The sequence below is a fragment of the Pinus tabuliformis genome, chromosome X (genome assembly GCF_031772625.1).
Source record: "Pinus tabuliformis cultivar Carrire ecotype Pingquan chromosome X, CPIR1, whole genome shotgun sequence".
Lineage (NCBI taxonomy): Eukaryota > Viridiplantae > Streptophyta > Pinopsida > Pinales > Pinaceae > Pinus > Pinus tabuliformis.
The window spans coordinates 1,710,445,228-1,710,464,487 of NC_142308.1; the positions used below are offsets into that span (position 1 = coordinate 1,710,445,228).

At 39.2% G+C, this 19,260-nt stretch overlaps 1 pseudogene; it reads left to right on the forward strand.

The window, feature by feature from the left end:
- The first annotated feature begins 826 nt into the window (after positions 1-826).
- On the forward strand, positions 827-2,443 carry LOC149146583 (uncharacterized; annotated as a pseudogene).
- The last annotated feature ends 16,817 nt before the right edge of the window (positions 2,444-19,260 follow it).

The window sequence follows — 19,260 nt, forward strand, 5'->3', positions numbered from 1 at the left end:
ATAGATGAAATTAGTAAATACCCTGCCTGTTGCATCTGATGTATCTTGTTCACTTAGCTTGAGAATACCATCAGGCTGTTACTGGAGTTGGAGCCCGAGTCAGATCCAGTTTGGCATTATCTTAATATTCAGAACCACAGAATTCGTGGCCTCTTGGAAGGCTGCGCATTTGATCATGAGGCACGAATGGATGCTCTACATTGCCATGTCCGTGAACTAGCATGGAGAATGCGCGTAAACTGTTTGACAAATATCAGCATTAGAATTTTCTCTTATGGAATGCAGTGATTAAATGCCAAGTGTCAAGTGGTTTTTATAAGGATTTGATTGCTACAAGGCCGCCATTATTAGTGACACCGGGATAGAGATGTGGCACAAGGGCTGGAATTATGTTAACTGGTGTCGTTAAAAGATGAGTGCGCATTGAATAAAAACAAAAGAAGGATGGCGCAGTTCCTACGAAAGATACTATCAATTCAGGGTTTCTTGATCTGAACACTCCAAACAATCTTTGTTTGGCATTAATTTTTCAAATGATCTTCATGATCAAATGTCGACGACAGAGAGAAAAAATTGCTGCCGCAGAGACAAGGAGGCAAATGGCAGAGCTTGAAATAGACAAGTTTCCTCAGTCAAGGTGGATCTGTTGTTTCTCTTTCGTTGCTTCTAAATCTTCTCGATCCGGAGAAGGCTCGGATGAGATATTTGGGGGTTACTTGTATTTCCACAAGGCTCCAAACAGAGAGGAGCTACATCGTGAAACATGTCAAAAGATAAAGTCTCTTCATCTATATGACTGCCTGAGAGCTAATAAGTCAACAGCAGCATGGGTGTTGAGGCTCGTGTGCCGTTTCTAGATAAGGAATTTATCAATATTTCCATGGGAATTGATCCAGAGTGGAAGATGGTGCGGCCTGATCTTGGGCGCATTGAGAAGTGGATCCTTCGCAAGGCATTTGACGACGTGGAGAATCCTTATCTACCAAAGCATATTTTGTACAGGCAAAAAGAGCAATTCAGCGATGGTGTTGGTTATAGTTGGATTGATGGTTTGAAAGAGCATGCTGCAAATCATGTTACCAATATGATGATGGCAAATGCAAAGTACATTTACCCTGAGAACACACCCACGACAAAGGAGGCTCGACCGGGAGAATTTCAAATTGTAGATATTGATTTTCCTAACACAACTGCAATTTCCAGCATGAAAACATAAATACTATGTTATTTATGGGCGCAACATCATGTGTTATAAAATGTGAAATATTTCACAGTGAAATATTATGTTATAAAGGATACGCACAGATGTTTATTGTAATGATTTAAGGGAAGCTGTCTGCCGTGTATCAGGCACAGTCTTTGATAAATCTTCTTATTCTATCATTCCAACAACAATCTTATGAACTCCAAGATGGACAGGGCATTCACTTTGCGGGTTTCCCCAGATGGTTATCAAGAATATAAATAAATGGGACGTGGATATAAGCCGAGAAATTGTTTAGCAGTATTCTGCTTGCTAGTGACACGGCATCAATGCAAATTGCAGATAAAGAAAACCGTGCAGCATTTGGGAATGTTACAGCGTTTCAACCGGATTTTGTTCTATTCTTTGATTGTCCCGAGCAAGAGATGTGAGGTGGCTTCTGAATAGGAATCAAGGCCAAGCTGATGACAATTGGAAAGGGAGATCATAAAGTAAATTTCAACAGCTGGTGGCGTGAAGGGAGACATTCAAGGGCTAATATTTATGTGTGATTCAAAAACAACGGAGGACTGTTTCCATTATCGTATTTCTATTTCCGTTATCGTGTTTTTGGGTTGCCTAAGGCGCACGAAGAGCTTGTTGAGAAGGTAATAGCAGTCGAGTTGGATCCTCGTATAGTGCTGGAATTGCAGCGTAGGGTACAAGGCACAAGTAGTGCCATTCGGCTGCAAGTCATTCAAGGAGATGTTCTCAAATGCGAACTGCCTTATTTCGATGTGTGTGTGTAGCAAATATTCCTTATCAAATGTCTTCTCCGCTTACATTTAAATTGTTATCACACAGACCAATTTTAGATGTGCCGTTATCATGTTCCAAAGAGAGTTTGCTATGAGACTTGTTGCACATCCAGGAGATAATTTGTATTGCTGGCTTTGAGTGAATACTCAATTGCTAGCTCGTGTTTCACATCTCTTGAAATTTGGCAAGAATAATTTCAGGCCTCCTCCAAAAGTCGACTCCTCGGTTGTATGTATTGAACCCTGTAATCCTCTTCCTCCAATTAGTTTCAAGGAATGGGATGGCATGGTTCGCCTCTGTTTTAATTGTAAAAATAAGACTTTAGGGGCGATCTTTAGGCAAAAGGCTATCTTATCACTACTGAAAAAGAACTTCAAGACATTTCAAGCATTGCAAGAAGCATGTCAGAAGACAAATGAGAGTGAAGATATTCCAGAGTAGTTATTAGCGGTGGTGTTAGCTTGCATGGGAAGAGGAAAAGAGGATGTTTCTCCAATTGCTCGTTGGCTTGCTATGACGGTATTGGAGCAGTGTGTAATCAAGCTGGAGCTCTATATGATCCACTTTAGAATATATTAATCAGGTAGAAGAAAAGATATGTAATATTATCCGCTCAGATTCAAAATCTCATGTAGAAGAGGATCAAAAGGAATTTGCTGTTCAGGTTGATGTTACAGGATATGCTAAGGATACCAAGAGATTGGATTTCACCTCTCAGAAACTTGAAGAATTAAAGCACTGTGTCATGCTCATGACTGTGTCTCCCAAGAAGCATTATTGTTTGAAGCTGGCCACAGGAGCTTTAAATCGGGCTGAAGAGAAGACGGGGGATATTTCGGATGCAATTTTGAAGTCCGATAATAATCAAAAGTCAGTGGATGGTCAGAGTCATGTACTATTACCTGTTAAGAGCACTGAGGAGCCAAGTCTTAGTTCTCAGCAAGTTGTCAACTCAGAGCACTTTGGCATGCCTGTACCAATGCCACTTGGTAAACATGGTGGGTCAAAATATGTCTCAGAACACTATAATCTGGCAAAAGAGAACCCTGGGTTTCTTATGGATGTTAATCTCATGCCAGATATGCATGATAATTGAAATCAATCAAGCAATGGGTTAGGTGTATTATGCATACAGATTTGAAGTCTCATGTGCACATTAATCAGAATAAACTGGGCAGTGAAGATGTACGACAATTTGAAGCCTGGCAGCTGAACATGATTATTTACAAATTGTTATTCATTTGTTGGAATGATGAATAGTCAGAAAATGGAGGACTAGTTATCTATGGTGGAACAGTAACCTTCTGAGATAATGCAGGATACGGTGATTCTATCCATGAGTGCGTTGGTAAAGCCAGAGCTTTTAAGGCACCAAAACAAAGATGTCAAGCTCATTATTGTGACTTGCATTAATGAGAATCACACTGAAAATGTATCTGATTCAACGCAGACAATTATGAGTTTGGTTTGAATGAAAGGAAGACTGTGTTTTCTTTAAATCACACAGCAGTTTCGTAGCGCGCTACGAAACTGCTGTAGGTGATGATTTTAAACGCAGAGCAGCTATTGTGATACTGTGAGAGGGAGTTGAGGAAGAGAAACACCTGTCCATCAATACAACCTACAGCACATCAGAAACATGGCAGCATTCCATACCTGGGGTTATTAAAAGAGCTGGGACATGTTGCTGAACTTTCGAAGGATGGTAGGAGACAGGGATCTTAAAAATAGGTGTCTTGATCCTGATGATAAATGATCCATCAGCGCTAACAGGTATCCAAAGTCAGCGTTCCTTGCATCTGTAGCTCAATCATCTCAGCCTAACTGAAGGAGGACAGCTGTCAAGGATCCAAGAAGAATCATGTTACGAGGAGAATGGAATTAGTGTTTTAGTTTGATTAGGATTTTGTGTAATTACAGCTCAGCGCTTTGTAATTAATGAATTAGTTAAATAGCATATAGGAGTAGTTAATAGAGCCTTTGAGCTCGCTCTAGAGGGGGAAGAATGTATTCCTATAAATGGATCAAATTAGGATGTAATAGAGGTTGGAGATTTTATAAAAAACAGAGTTTTTATCAGCTTGTGTAAGAAGACTTTGACAGTAATACAAGAATTACTTTTTCTTCCCAAGATTCATTATATGTTTAAGGCTCAGAACATGTGTGGTTTTGTCATTATCTTTTATGTATTTTACAGCTCACTAAATATGCAATCACTCTGAATTCACCTAGTGCTCAGACTTCCTGTGCTTATTTATGAGTTGAGTTCTTTTTGGAGAGATGTTTTGAGTGTTAAACGTTATATGCCTTGGTTTCTATGATTAAGTGATCAATAGTTTACTGCAGAAGTGTATGACCCCATGAGCCCAATGGAAGAGGTGTTGTTTTGTATTTCCAACCAGCTTTATTTTCATAAATTGTGTAAAGAGTTAGCCATCTGTTGTTGTAATTGATTCTTATCAAAAGTCTGTGAGAGAGCCCTCTCTGACTAAGGAGGCTAATCCTTAGTCTAAAGTCTGGTTGAAATAGTTACATGAGATCTTGCTAGGTAGCAGCCCTTAGTACGGATTTTGTGATAACAGCAGCTACAACCACCCTCCAAAATTTTGCCTTCACTACATTTTGGAGCCTCATTCCTTGAAAGATTAGTAGCCATCTTACACTGCTCAAGTATGCGTGTTTCATTGGAATTTATCTTCTACCTAAAAACTTGTGTTCAATTACTCATTCTGTCAACTAACCACAAGCTGACCCGACACTTGGTTCACAACCGGTCTTGCGTTGTCTGGGAAAATTGCGCCATCCTAGAGGGCAGTTTCCTTGCACTCAGGAATTGCGTAGAGCAGCCCAACAACTGCCCTACACTCAGAAAATGCGCAGAGTATGCCAACCAACATTACTCTCCAGAAATTCATAGAGCAGGACAACCATCACTTCTCTCCAAAAACGCGGAGAGCAGGTCAACAATCTTGCTCTAAAAAATTGCAGAGAACTGGCGAGACAATCTTGGCCACTCAGCCTAGAAACATCGCAGAAATTTTCCCTTAGTTGATGTCTATTGCATGTGCTGGTAGGTTGCCCATTTCGCTCCAGAACAATGCAATTCTTCCTTGCATGCATGGCATATTTTTCCCAAAAACAAAAAAACAAAAAGCATCCCTAGATTTTAGGGATCTATTTTTAGCAACTGGGAGTTACATGCAAAGTTGATTTTAGAAACTTCCCGTCAAGTTTCGCTTTTTCCTATATTTGTGGCATGCGTGTCATAAACCCTAAATCTAACAAATATATTTAATCAATGCCCCAGAGCTCATTCTTCACATTCAATCTTGGAGCTTTGGCATTCCCGAGGCATCTAGGAACCTTCGACATAGTGGGCACAACTTTTCTAGGCAAGTTTTCTTTTCATGTTGTTTGCTGCTTTTTTTGTTGATTTTGTTTTCTTAGCTTGTGTGAGTGTTATTTTCCTTGTTTTATTGAACAAATGTTGGCGTTTCAACGTATTTTAGCTTGTAGAAGTGTTGTTTTTATTTTTGCATCACATTTCCTTAGTATCACATGCATAACCATGTTTCTGCACTGATAGTCATCATTTCGGTGACTCTCTCCATGAGCTTCATTGTTTCGTCGTTTGACTGATTTTTTCACTTGCTTGGATTGCATGCATGTCTATTCACTTAGATCTGCACTAGCCTTGCACACACATTCAGTCCTTCCCATTTTCAAGTTTCCCTTGGGTAGATCTGGGTTGCCTTGGACCAGATCTTGCTTTTCAAGGCATGCACTGCACATTCCTGGAAGGCAAGGCTCTACCTTGCCTCCAGGGATTTCGTAGAGGTTTCCCACACTGGCTCCTAACTGTGCTCTACACAATAATGGGAGGTAGTGTCCCAATCCTGCCCACTGTAACTATGCAATGCTCAGTTCCAACTAGCAACCCAGCTTGATTGAATTGTGCATTACGAAGTTCCATTCCACAGTCAACCTCTCTAGACTCCGCATTGCATAGTTCCAGTCAGCAGCAGGTCTCACTGATAGCTGGGACTGTGCAATGTGCAGTTCCAGTTGACCGTCTCCTAGCCTCTCTGAGTCAATGCCACACAATCTTGCCCAACAGTCACCCAGTCTTCTGCATGATTGATTCCCAAGTTCCTTTACGTTTTCAACTAACATTGGATTTCTGTGAGTCTCTTCTCTATCTCTAGGTACAATAGTCGTTGAGTAGCTTCTCAGTAGTATAGGTAACATGGCCTCCAAGAGAGTTGGATCAAAGGACATAGTTGAAGGTAGTACTGGAGATGTGTTTGAACAGTTGACTATGAGCTTGCCCGTTTATACAGACAACACCTGTTCATTGAGAAAGACATCAAGATCACATGGCAAGACATCAATAAGACATTCACATGCAACTTTAAGGAGAATCTGGAGGATCGACAAGTCTATGTCAACATTCATAAGTCTGGATTGTACAAGGTTTCATGCAGGTGTCTTGTTTTCCCATGCGCGGACATGATCCACTGGATTGTCTCACACATTGATCATGAGACGATGACACTGAGCAGCGTCACTGGAGTAGAGCTTGCTACCTTCAGGACAAAAGATTATCAACAAATGTATCATTTTTTGCAGCTGGTGAACATGATGGATGCACCTCTCTACACTCCCAACAACAGTGCAAACATAAGAGACATGTTGAAGAGTTGGGTAAGGGAGCCATCAGAGTTCAGGATCGCACCCAACCATATCTACAAGGAAAAGACACTCAGGAAGGCTTACCGACTCTTGTTCATATTTACGTTTCACTTGTATGGCCAAAAGAGTACAGAGACCTTCCTGCAGAGTTGGGTTGTTATGTTGGATTTGCTGGAAAGTGAAGAAAAACCTTTCAACTGGTCTGACATGTTGGCTCTCTAGATGGAAGTTCATGTACCAAATGCCCAGAGTCCACCCAAGGATCAAAAAGCAAGATTCTTCATGTCTTCCTACCTTCTCGATGCAATTTATGCCCATCAACAACTTCCTGGTATGGGTTGGGCATGGACATATTCAGAGAATGTTGTGAACATATATTGAAATTTTCTCTCAAAGTGAAGTTACCGAGGAGTTAAGGCTAGACTATCTGACCACTTCATTGCCCCTTTGTACATGATGATATTTGAACAAGATCCAGCTTGAATGTCCCAAGCAACAATGGATGCATTACTGAACATTGCCGATTGGTATGCCTCACCTAATGGTACCTTCATCAAGATGTACATCATGGAGAAGGCTCTGAATTTGTTGCTGAAGTTTTCCACAAACAAGTTGGTCATGGAGGAGGTTACATACCACATCTCAGCAAGGTTATAAGCTATATTTCATAGGAAGAAGAAGGCACCATGGCCTATCTTTCCTTTGCGGATTGGGTTGTATGTGATCCAGAGTGTGAAAGAAGCAGATTCTGAGGTCGAGGACTTCAAGAAGTTTCATTTCATCTCCAAGAGTTTCAATCCATACGATCCACATGGCTTATGCAGGGACCACTGTTCGAGAGTGTACTATCCTTGGATCCACAGGGCAAGCCATTGGCCAGAGGAAGACCCATCGAGATACTATTATAACTCCTCCAGGGTCAATGAACTGTTCAACATGGCAATAGAGTGGCTAGCAACACTCAAGGTAGTAGCACTATAGGGAGCAGCAACAACAGCATCAACAAGCAACAAACATGTGCAAGACAAAGGCAAGAGGAAGATTGTCAAAAGCGCAGAGGCAGAGCAAAGCTACAAGTTTAAGGAAGGTCCACTTGTTGAGAGAGTATCTTTGGAGATAGAAGCAAAGAGGCGACAACGCGAAAGGAGAGGAGCACATAAAAGGAGAGATAAGAAAATACTGGAAGAGACAGAGAGGAAATTGCAGGAAGTAGAACAGAAGCTCAAAGAAGAACAAGAATTTCGCAAAAGAAAGAAGGAAGTGCAGCATGAACAAGAACATGAATAGGAACATGAGGAAGTGTAGAGCGCACAAGCAGTGCAAATTGCATCAATACAGGTTGAAGACTCAAATCCACCAACAAGATGAGGAACAAGGTGAGAAGCCACAGTAACAGGAACTTAATTAGTAGGATGAACCAATAGTTGAACAGATGGACATGGAGATGGAACATTTGGAAAATGACCATGACACTGACCTCATGCCAAAAGCAACTGAGGTCACCCCATAGGCTTCACCAGCTCTAGCAGCAGAGCAAGTCCCAAGTGAACAAGGGGATACCATTCTCCTTGAGGATGATCCGGGAACATATGTGTACAACATAGCCTTTGATGAGTCACAGAGTTGTACAGGCACGTAGAGCGCACATCCTGGATGAGCATGCATCACCTACGCACCTTGAAGAATGGGTGGTTGTGTTAGATGTGCAAAGACATCCAGCTGCCTTGGCCAACGCTACGAAGGCTTATGTCAAAGCCATGAGCTCAAGTGTGAAGTTATTCATAGTGGAAAATGAGCATAGATGAAGAAAGCGACAGTTTTTGAAATATCGACTCTTGAGACAATCATGCGGAGATTGTATGACAGGTTTGTCACTGTGCACAAGGTCGTTTTCCATCTACATGGTCATCAGCACCACTGCACCAAGATAGCGCGAATGCTCACAAATATACATCCAATTGTTGATCACGTGCAGACATGGACAATGAGGTACAAGGGCGCCCCACTTCACTTTCACAAGATAATGAAGTCGCAGGTATAGTTGGACAAAGCACACATCTAGAGTCTGATCCGAAACTATGAGGAACTCCCGCCGCTCCTCGCCAACATTGAGGCTTCGTACGCACGGTTATTTAGGAGTTTAGATGTTGTGGTGAGAAAGTATGGCACCTCATCAATTGGAACACTCACCAAAGCCAAGGAGAAGAACCAAGTCTGACTAGAGCTCGATGTGTACTTTGATCAGTTGATGAACATGACCACCAACGCAAATTTGTAGATCAGTGTAGAGAATATGTAGAGATATGTCGGCAGTCTGGCCTTGCTCAGGAATAAGATTGGCATGTTATAGGATGAGTTGGATAGAGGTTCCAAATCAATATACACGAAAGTGATGGAGAGAAGAGTTTGTTTCCATAAATACATAATCAAGCAATACACAGACACCATTGTGCAATACCAAACATGGTATCAGTTTGTCATCGAGGAGCACAGAGAGGATGTTGATGAGTTGGTCTTTCCATAGTTGTCTGAGTCTTAGTATTGTCTTGTTAGGATGACTCAAGCCAATTTTTGTCCCACATGGGTATATGTGGAAAATGTATTATTGTTGTAAATAGATGTAAAGTGAAATTCCAAGTGTCATTGGTGGAATGCAAACAGTCATATGTAATGTAAAGGTTTATGTAATGAAGTTGAAGATTCATGAGGGTAGTCCAAGAGTCACAAAGGGGAATTTCAAGGGTCACCCCACCCTTTATTATAAGTAGAAATTCATAACTCATAGAAGATACTTTTAGGAGGCAAGATTTTGCTAGGCATTACTTAGAGAAGGGCTTAGAGAGTATTATGACGAGCCTTGGCTTCTCCATAGTGCAGATCGAGTACATATCTTTGGAGGAGTAGGCGGTGTTGACTGTAATGTTCTACTATTGGGGCTAGTGGTTGTCATAATTGCATGTATGGATGGAACTTTCACTTTATATAATATAACAAAGCCATCATGTCTTCATGCATATGTTGTTATTGTAGTTCGACTACTCTGGGTACTTTAGTAATGTATGTTGTTCAACTTATGAATTTTTGTATGAAATATTTCATATACGATTGCATGAATCTTGTTGAAGTCATGTTGCTGGTTTAACCCATCACTTTGGATTGTCGACTATTCTGCTTTCTAGTTTATGATTTCATTTAACTCATTTGTTCCTTTCAGGCTTCATACTATTATAGGCTTCTAAGGGCACACTTCCTTTTCCCCTCCGTGTGGTAGAACCTCCCCATGCATCTCTCTTGACTTGCTGCAAGGTCACACACTTGCTTCTGATAAGGATATCTTGCTTACCTCTATATGTTATCATAGTCAAGGCATAGCTTTACCACCCACTACTAGGAGTCTTACTCCAAACGACCTTAGGTCTAGTTGGGACTTCTTACGAGGGAGATCCCCTAACATTTTTGTGGGTCTAGCACCGTCAACAAGTGTCTAATAGAAAAGTGTTATAGTTGCTACAACACCCTCCAAAATTTTGGCTTGCACCCAAATTTCGAAGCCTTCCTTGGTCTTTTCATTATTGTTGCAAACACTAGAGCTCATTTCATGAGCTTTCTCGTAGTTCTTTGGTCCCTTTTGCATGTTGGGTTAATTGTCGTCTTTTGGCATGTTTGACTATTGTACAATGTTTGCGAGCCTTTTTTGATGGTTTCGAAGGTCGATCTTTGTGTATATGACTTGTACCAACCATGTAAACATTTGTCGCATTCATACACAAAGTCTTGAGCACTGTTGCACAAGTGTCGTCACGGTCATCCTAAAGCCTATCTTAAGTGTTACACTTGTCATATCTTGTCATGAGGTAGTCACACAGAGGGAAATTCTTTGTTTACATGTTCCAATGATCTATGTTTTTGTGTCGTCAAAGTATGCTAAGTGTGTGATCATAGTCAAGGTTCATTACCCATCCCATACTTACCCATTTTCGTAAAATCTTCCCGACCGAGAAACTTAGCTTCACCAGGCCCTGACTGAACTGCACACTGTTCAATCTTAGCCCTCTAGGATGTGACCCTGCTACTTGGAACTATGCAGTGCATAGTCCCTATCCTCCAATGTTGCTACTCTGCGCAATTCTTGAGTCCAGCTTCCGATCTTAACACCATAATTGTGTAGTTGTGTCTCCCAATCTACCTCAAACTACAAAATTCACATCTTCAACCCTCAACCCTCAAACCTTTTCCTTTTCTATTGGAAATGTGAAATGCGCAAAATCCCAACCTCCCTTGGCCTCCAAAACTATGCAAATGTTTCCTCCATTGTCCTTTCCCTTAGCAGAACCCCACTGCCTCTAGAAACTGTGCAGTTCTGTCCTTCAAGCCTCCCTCAGCTGTGAATTGCGTAGTCTCAGAGCCCAAGCTCTCCCCATGTTTGATAGAATTGTGCAATGTGCAATCACTACGATCCTTCCCCAGTCTATGACTCGTCCTGGGCTCAATTCATGGATAATAATGCATCATCTTATGCTAGGGGGTTTCCAGATTGATGTCGTCTCGTCATGAATGAATTGTAGGAATAGGTACACTATCAAGTCATGGCAAGATGATGAAGAAGGAGAAGAAGGAGGGAAGCATGTCTAAAGACTCTCTTATAGTTGAGCTCACAAGTTGATCAATCAAGAGGAAGCAAAGTGACACAAGTTTTCAACTACCATCCAAGACTAAGGATCATTGAAGACCCTGCATCACCAATCCATGCAGAGGTGAAGAGAAATAATATCCAAGAAGACATCCAACACTTAGCACCAATAGTGACTTGACATTGCAACATTACCAAGCAGTCCATTTCAGCAGTGTCATGTCATGTCATGTAATGAGTGGTCATATGCCACATCACTATTGTGGACCATGTATATTGTATTCAATTGTATTTTAAAGTCAAAGTCCGAAGGACACACATGAATATGGACATTTACATTTCATGTTTTCTTTTACATGTATTAAGATAGTTGAACTATTTCGGTTATTTTAGTGCTTATCTTATTGAGAATGTGTTGTAATGGTTGGTATTGTTGTCCCATCCTTGTGGAATATTCCACGAGATATTAGAAAGATCTTTCCATGTTTATTGGTTGTGATGAACATCGCATCCACTATAGACTATTATGTTAGATGGTAGACAGATCCTTCTAGTTCATGTGTATCTCTTCCCGTGTGGTACTATTACCTCTCAATTAGAGGCTCACTTTTCTCCTCTCTTTGCAGTAGAATAACTACAACACAATTGCAACTGCACACTCACCAGGTACACCTCCCTTGCTTTTTGAAGACAACATTGCATCACTCTATTGTGCTAACAGCTAGAGCCAGGGTAAATATTTAAGGATTTGGAAACTAATCCTTTATACCAAATGGGACTCCTACACTAAATGGTGTGAGGCATGATTAGGAATTCATATCGGGGAGATCCCCTGAATGTTGGCGGGTCCAAGACCATCAAAATTTCTAGCGCTAGGAGGGTAGCTAGTATTTTATGGCTGATAGACCCACCAACCCCATCATTCCATCTTCTGGTCAAGGAAACAACGATCATCGCACCTCCCCTACTCGTGCTTCTGAAGTTGGTGACTCTTCTCGGCCTAGGCCTAAACTTGAAATTCCATATGATCAACTTCAGGCCATTTTCCCTATAACTCATAAATTTTCAAAAGTTGTTGGATTTATTTCGAGAGTAATCAATCTTCCATATTCTCCAAAGAAGAAAGCTACCACCTCCATGGGGATAGTAGTTTCGAATCTTGAAGAATCGATTCTTGACACTCTTGAAGAATTTTCAGACTTTGTGGAAAATCAAGAAGAGCCTCCACTCGTTTATGGTGGTGACGGAGATAACATTCCACTCTCGGGCACAACTTTCGATGGGACAGGTGGAGAAGAAGAAGAGGAAGAAGAACCATCAAATTCTAATAAAGAAGAAATGGACAACAAAGAAGAAGAGGATGACTCAGGTCCCACTCGCACTTTTGGGTATCCTGCACAAGATGCTAAGGCATTCAGAGAAGCTCTTAACGAAGTATTTCCCAAATAAGTTAGTGAAGGTTGAAGACCACTTTGAAAAATTTTACCTACACTTGAAAACACTTGAGATACTTACGATGATGTTGCAGGTAGACTTTTCCCATGTACCTTGGATGGTAAAGCAACTATATGGTATCACAACCTTCCTCCAAACTTCATTTGGAATTGGAGGGGGTTCAAGAAGATCTTCCTTGAAACATTTTCTAATGACAAGACCCCCGCCATGTTATTAAAAGAGTTGGGTAATAGTATGATGGAGAAAAAGGAAAAAGTGAAATATTTCAACCAGATGTTCAATCGCATCTTGAAAAACTTTCAGGAAAACACAAAACCTCATGATTCCATCACCATAGATTACTACACTTCTTCCTTGCTAATACGCATTGCACAATTTGTGAATCGAACTACAAAAAAGACATCGGTAGAAAATTATGAAGACGATATCGATGTCGAGAAGGAATTGTGCATTATTGGAGGCATCTCAGATCTCAGATGATGAACCATCAAAATACTCCAAGGACACGAACAAGAGCTCTCAGGCCTTTGGGAGCAGGGCTAAAGAGAAATGACGAACTGATCTTGAAATTCTAACTCATCTCATCAAGTCTTTTTCCACTAAAATGGTAGAACTCAAACAGAGGACAAGCAAGACCACCATGAGCAGCAAACCTCCTAGGTTTAATCCATTCAGAAGAATCACAACTTATAGCAATGGCAGTAACCTATCAGCAAAGTCTGCGCAGAGTTCCAATGTTATCCTGAACATTGAGAAGATGGGCATGGATCAATATTGCACATTTCATCAAGAACATCATTCAAAAGGACGTGCCCACAATGGAATCAAGCCATGAGCATGGTTTCTATGTAGCTTGTTGATTCGGTCATGGTTGAAGAGCAAACTGAGCTTGTTGAAGAAAAGGAAGAAGCTACTGTAGTTGATGAAGCTCCAAGTGTTCAACATGTAATAAATATGTTTAATTGTATTCTCATAGCCAAAAAGAGTATTGTTTATAAGAAACCCCCAAGTGATGGTCTGACCCAAAAGCATAACAACCGGTACAACCTAAGAAGCCAAGGGTTGGCCACCACAATTGAGTTTCCAAAGTAGAAATTCAAATAAAACCCATTGAGGAAAACCAACCCATCGGCTAACTCAATGTAGAACACTCAGAGAAAGTATGGAAAATAAGTCTCACCTTAAAGTGTTTCCAGCAACAGTAAGGACACAACCATCCCTTCAGAAACCACAAACCAAGTTCCATCCTCTGACATCTCGCCCAATATTCCTGCTGTAGATTATAACATTGTCGATGATGAAGAAGGTGCGTGTGAACATCTCAATGTTTGAATTAACAAATATCACAAGCCAGCGGGACATCCTTCTATGGGAACTTGGGCAAACATCTACAGGTAACACTACCTCTTCAGAAAAGGGATCTATTAAGTCTCCTAGTACTCTCAAATATGTACTTAATGCAGTTACGATGGATGTGAACACACTCTACCCACCTTTCTTATTAACTTTTGAGATCTTCAACTTCAATGTACATAACTTCTTGGTTGATTATAGTGCATCGATGAATGTCATGCCATTATATGTTGCCAAGGATATAAATGCTAATTGGGAAAAGACAAATGCACAAAGTATTCAGCTAGACATGGCTCATGTCCATGCAATTGGTGAACTCAGATATGTCATAATTCATTTATCATCTAACAAATGGTAATGATCAGTATGTTGAAGAAGAAAAGGGCTTGATTCCCATAAGAAACTCTTTAATAATGAGACCAGATTCAAAAATCTAGATTTTGTACATCTGCATCTTCAAAAGAAGTGTATGGAAAGTCATTCTTAAATATATGAGTGAGGTCATTGTTAACAAGATGACGATTCAAAAATCCACTTGTTTAATTATTAAGTATTTGATTTGAATTATTATTCAAAATGCAATATTCTTCATCGATTATGAATGGAGAGACATTAATGGGAGAGTTTTTTTTTAGTAACCTAAGTGGGGAATATCATCTTGATATGTTGAGGATTGGAAATCAAAAGAGATATGAGAAATATTTTCACTCTTTTCTTCCTCTGAACGTGAGACATTGCTTCCATATATCTGATCACAATCTAGTCCAACATAGATAGAATCAAGAGCATTTGAAGCGATTGTTGGTGTAGCAAATTTATCAAGCGAATCAAGATACAAGGAGCAATGAGTTGTGGCTGAAAAAAGGATGAAATTAATCCTGTGAAGACACATCGATTTCAATAAAATCTAATTCAAGATTTATATTATCACATTGATGTCAATTCGAGGAATCAACGAGTCAACATTCATATTATGCTCCATAGAATTTTTTGAACATTCAATTTTATCCAAGACAACGTTGTGGTCATTGCAAGTAGGTGAAGGTGAGAGAATATTATTAGGAGATTCATGCATGGATTCTACAAGATGTTCAATGGGATTGTATTGAACCTCCTCAAAAGGAAGATGTGGTTTACCAATTGATTTTTATATTGCCTTACCTATGAGGAACCTATAACAAATTGTACCACAAGATAACTTTGCTCCTTTTCATGCAAAATCTCTTCATTACCTAAATTATTGATAACAAAAAATTAAATATCAACACACGAAATAATTTCATTAGGTAATGAATTTAAAGGATGATGAGGGATCTCACAGGTCACAATTTCCTCCTCTGAGGCTATGGACTTTCTTAGACTCACAACTGGATAAGAGACAAAAGTTGGCATAGTGAAAGTAGGAGAAAAATCTTGATTACTTGTAATTTTCAAATTACTAGAATCATCTGATAATTGATTTTCACTTCTCATTTCATATTTAAATTGTTCCATAGAAAGGTAAACAAATTTTTAAAACATTTCAAACAAATAACTCCAATCCATGTGTCTCTTAGGAAATTGATGACAAAGATGAAGAAATTTATCCGTAAAATATTCCAATGAGTCATATGGTTTCATTCTAAGCTCATTGAACTTTTTAAACAAACTTTGAAAGTCATACATGTCAAAAGCACAATGAATCTCCTTAACGAATGTTTTGAAGGACTGGATAGATGTAGGTGGTAGGGTTTTGCACCTGACACAACCTTCAAGATTAAGGGTGAAAAGTATGCAAGAGACATCTTGACAATTCACATCATTAGAAAGACAAATTTGAAGTGTATGTTATAATACAAATATTTCACCCTTGCCATCAAACTTATTTTGTAACAAGTGATCAACTATCTCAACAAGGATTGAAATATTTAGTCTTTAAGAAAAATAATTCGAGATAAAGATTTGCGAAGGAGCCATTTCAAGGTAAAACGTTAAATCAGTGGCTTCACAGGGTCAAGTTGTCATCTTCCCTCCTTCTAGTGCCAAATCTGTTGACGGTAAAAAATGTACCACCAATAGTAACGGGGTCTCCCTGGTGTGAAGTCCCAATTATACCTCACACCATTTGGGATAGGATCCCCATCTGGTATGTGGGCTCAACTACCACCATGTGTGCTTTACTCTTGCATATCAAATGAAGAGAATTTAGTGCAAGAGAAATTGTGAAATTCCTAGAGAATGAGGACAAAATCAACCCACAATCAATAGACTTGCAGAACAATGTGCAATATCATAGCAACAAAACAATGAGAAAAATATGCCTCAAGAGGAATAAATTAGCTAAGACCATATGAAACATACCATTAAGAAAGTACTAGAGGTAAACTATAAATTGGTTCACAATTAGTTACTAACATATGCGTGGAATAAGAGAGCAAGGATTCAAAGCAAACATATAAGCCGTATGCCACAAATTAGTTCATTAACATATAACCAATATGAAAGCACACACAAACACATGATTGGAGTATCAGTCATCCATTATAACCAATAGAGGAATGCGTGGGAATTTGTGCCAAAAACATGAAGAAATTCTCATTAATTATGTTGCAAATCCAAGTACATACGCTCTCATTAATTATGTTTTCAAAATACAATATCGGAATGAGGGTTGCTCATATCACCTCCAAGAAAAAACAATAGCTACACCACCACTTAGCTTAAAATCTGCCAAGAGTGAGAATGCTTTAGATACCTAAGCACACTATCTATCTAAATGCTCATAGAGCTCCAATGTTCAAAGTCCTTCTTTAGGAGGTATGGGGGTATACTTATACAAATGAAAAAGAAACCATTCACCTTTCCCATGTCTTGTCAACTTCCTCATGACCCTTTCACTTCTAATGACCTTTACATTCATATGATTTTGGCATTTTCATAATTATAACAAAATAATAATAAATGTGATTGATGAAATCATTTGTTGTGTTGTTCTTCCTTCTCAAGCAAATGATTACTTCACTCATCCATCAAGGCTCAAGTACTTTAGTTGTTCTTTCTTCTCCATAGATTCAAATGAGTCCCAAGATGCTTGCTCCACTTTTACGTCTTAACACCCAAGACCAAACTCCATCAAAAAACACTTTGTATAGTGTCTAATAGAAAAGGTACACCCTTTCTCGTTCCACATTACCTTCAAGTTCCTTAATTATTGTGAAAGGTTTAATACCTACAATGTTAGACAATCAAATACCTCGAGTTGTTTGGATATCAATTCTTCTATTTCACTAGATGTTTTCATATTCTAAGGAGCCTTTTGGCTATGATGTGGGTTGAATTATCCACCAAATTATAACATATCAATTCAAGGAAAAGAACTTAATGTGAATAAGCCTCTAGGTTAGCACAACAATCCTCTTAATACTAGTATAACATAAGCTAAAAATAAGGTATTTGGAGAGAAATCTATACTTCATTCAAGACCACCAAATCACCATGCCCAACAAATTTTGTGTTAGGTCCCTATACTACTAGTGTAACCCCTTATTGTTATTAGTACAACCCCCTTATTATATTGTTCTGCCCATGTAGTCCCCATATTGTTATTATTTTTCCCCATAGAAGCCCACAATTGTTATTATTGTGCCCTTACATTATTATTGTTATGTCGGCTCTGATTATATTATGACCCCTTAGACTCCTATATATAGGAAGGAGGTCTTGTCATTTGTATCATCCAAGAATTGTTCATTTCTGTAATGTAAAGGGGGTTGCCCAAAGGAGGTTGCCCCCTCGAAGAGGCTTATTTCTAAGGAGTTCATCTATTTTTTCTATCTTTTTGTGAGCTGGTTTCGTAACATTCGGTATCAGAGCTTTGGATTCTAGGGTTTCGCTGCTCCAAATAGGTCATCATGGAATTTTCGCTATAACTTTTTTCTGTGACGTTTTAGAAGTGAAAAACAAAACTCATTTGAGATGAACTCGCGTTAAACCTCAGGTCCACATTTTAGAGCTTGTCTCACTATATTTTTGGAGATATGATATGAGAAAGTTAGGATTTTTGCAAGCTCTAGAATTTAAACTAAAATAGGTCATCGTGGGATTTTTGATATAACTCTTTCGCTACAATGTTTCAGAAGCTAAAACAAAAACCCATTTGGGAAGAAATCGGTCTGAACCTTGGCTTCAAATTTCAGATCTTGTCTCGCTATATGTTTGGAGATATGGTCTGACGAAGTTAGGGTTTTTGCAGACCCCTAAATTACATTCCAAACAGGTCACCGTGGGAAAATCATCATAACTGTCTCTCTGAGCATCAGATTAAAATTTCGTAAGAAGTTACAGAAAGAGGACGGATTGTAGTTTCTTGTATATATTTTTTACATCCAAAGGTCAAAACAGTGACACGTGGAACTTTTTATAAGTTCGCTCTTCTAAAAAGGTATATAATCTGACAGGTTAGCTTGGGAGATTGTGGATAACGCTTTCTTGGAGAATCAAATTTTGATCAGACTGGTGGCATTGGAAAGAGGACACAGAGGGCTACCTGAGGTCGTAATTTCAGAACTGGAAGAGTAGAAATTACAGATTTATAGATGTTTCAATATCAAGCTCCTAAAATCAAGAAAAGACGATATGAGGAAGTTTGATGGCAAGGATCCAGTAAATTGGATATGACATATGGAGCAATATTTTGAGTTACATGAGGCGCAACTGTTACAAAAGGTATGTATTGCATCTTCATATTTAGAACCGAATCAATTTTTATGGTATAAAGGGCTTTGTTCTCATAAACCACTTGTTACGTGGTCAATTTTCACGGAGGAAATGATAGCACATTATGAGGATACAAAGAGAAACATCTTCTTTAGCCAATTGATAAACCTAAAACAAAAGTGTTCAATGGTAGAGAACATTGAGGACTTTCAAAAATTGAATATAATAGTAAATGATATTCTAGAGAAGCAAAGGATTGATGCCTTCATAGGTACTTTAAAGGATAACATTCAAAATGAGGTTCGTCTTTGGGAACTTGATTCATTGGAGAAGGCATTTAGGTGGGCAAGAAAAATTGAAATCGAAATTATGAAAACAAGGAATCCCGCCAATCATGAATATAATTATGGAAGTGTTTCTTCTCCTAGCCTTC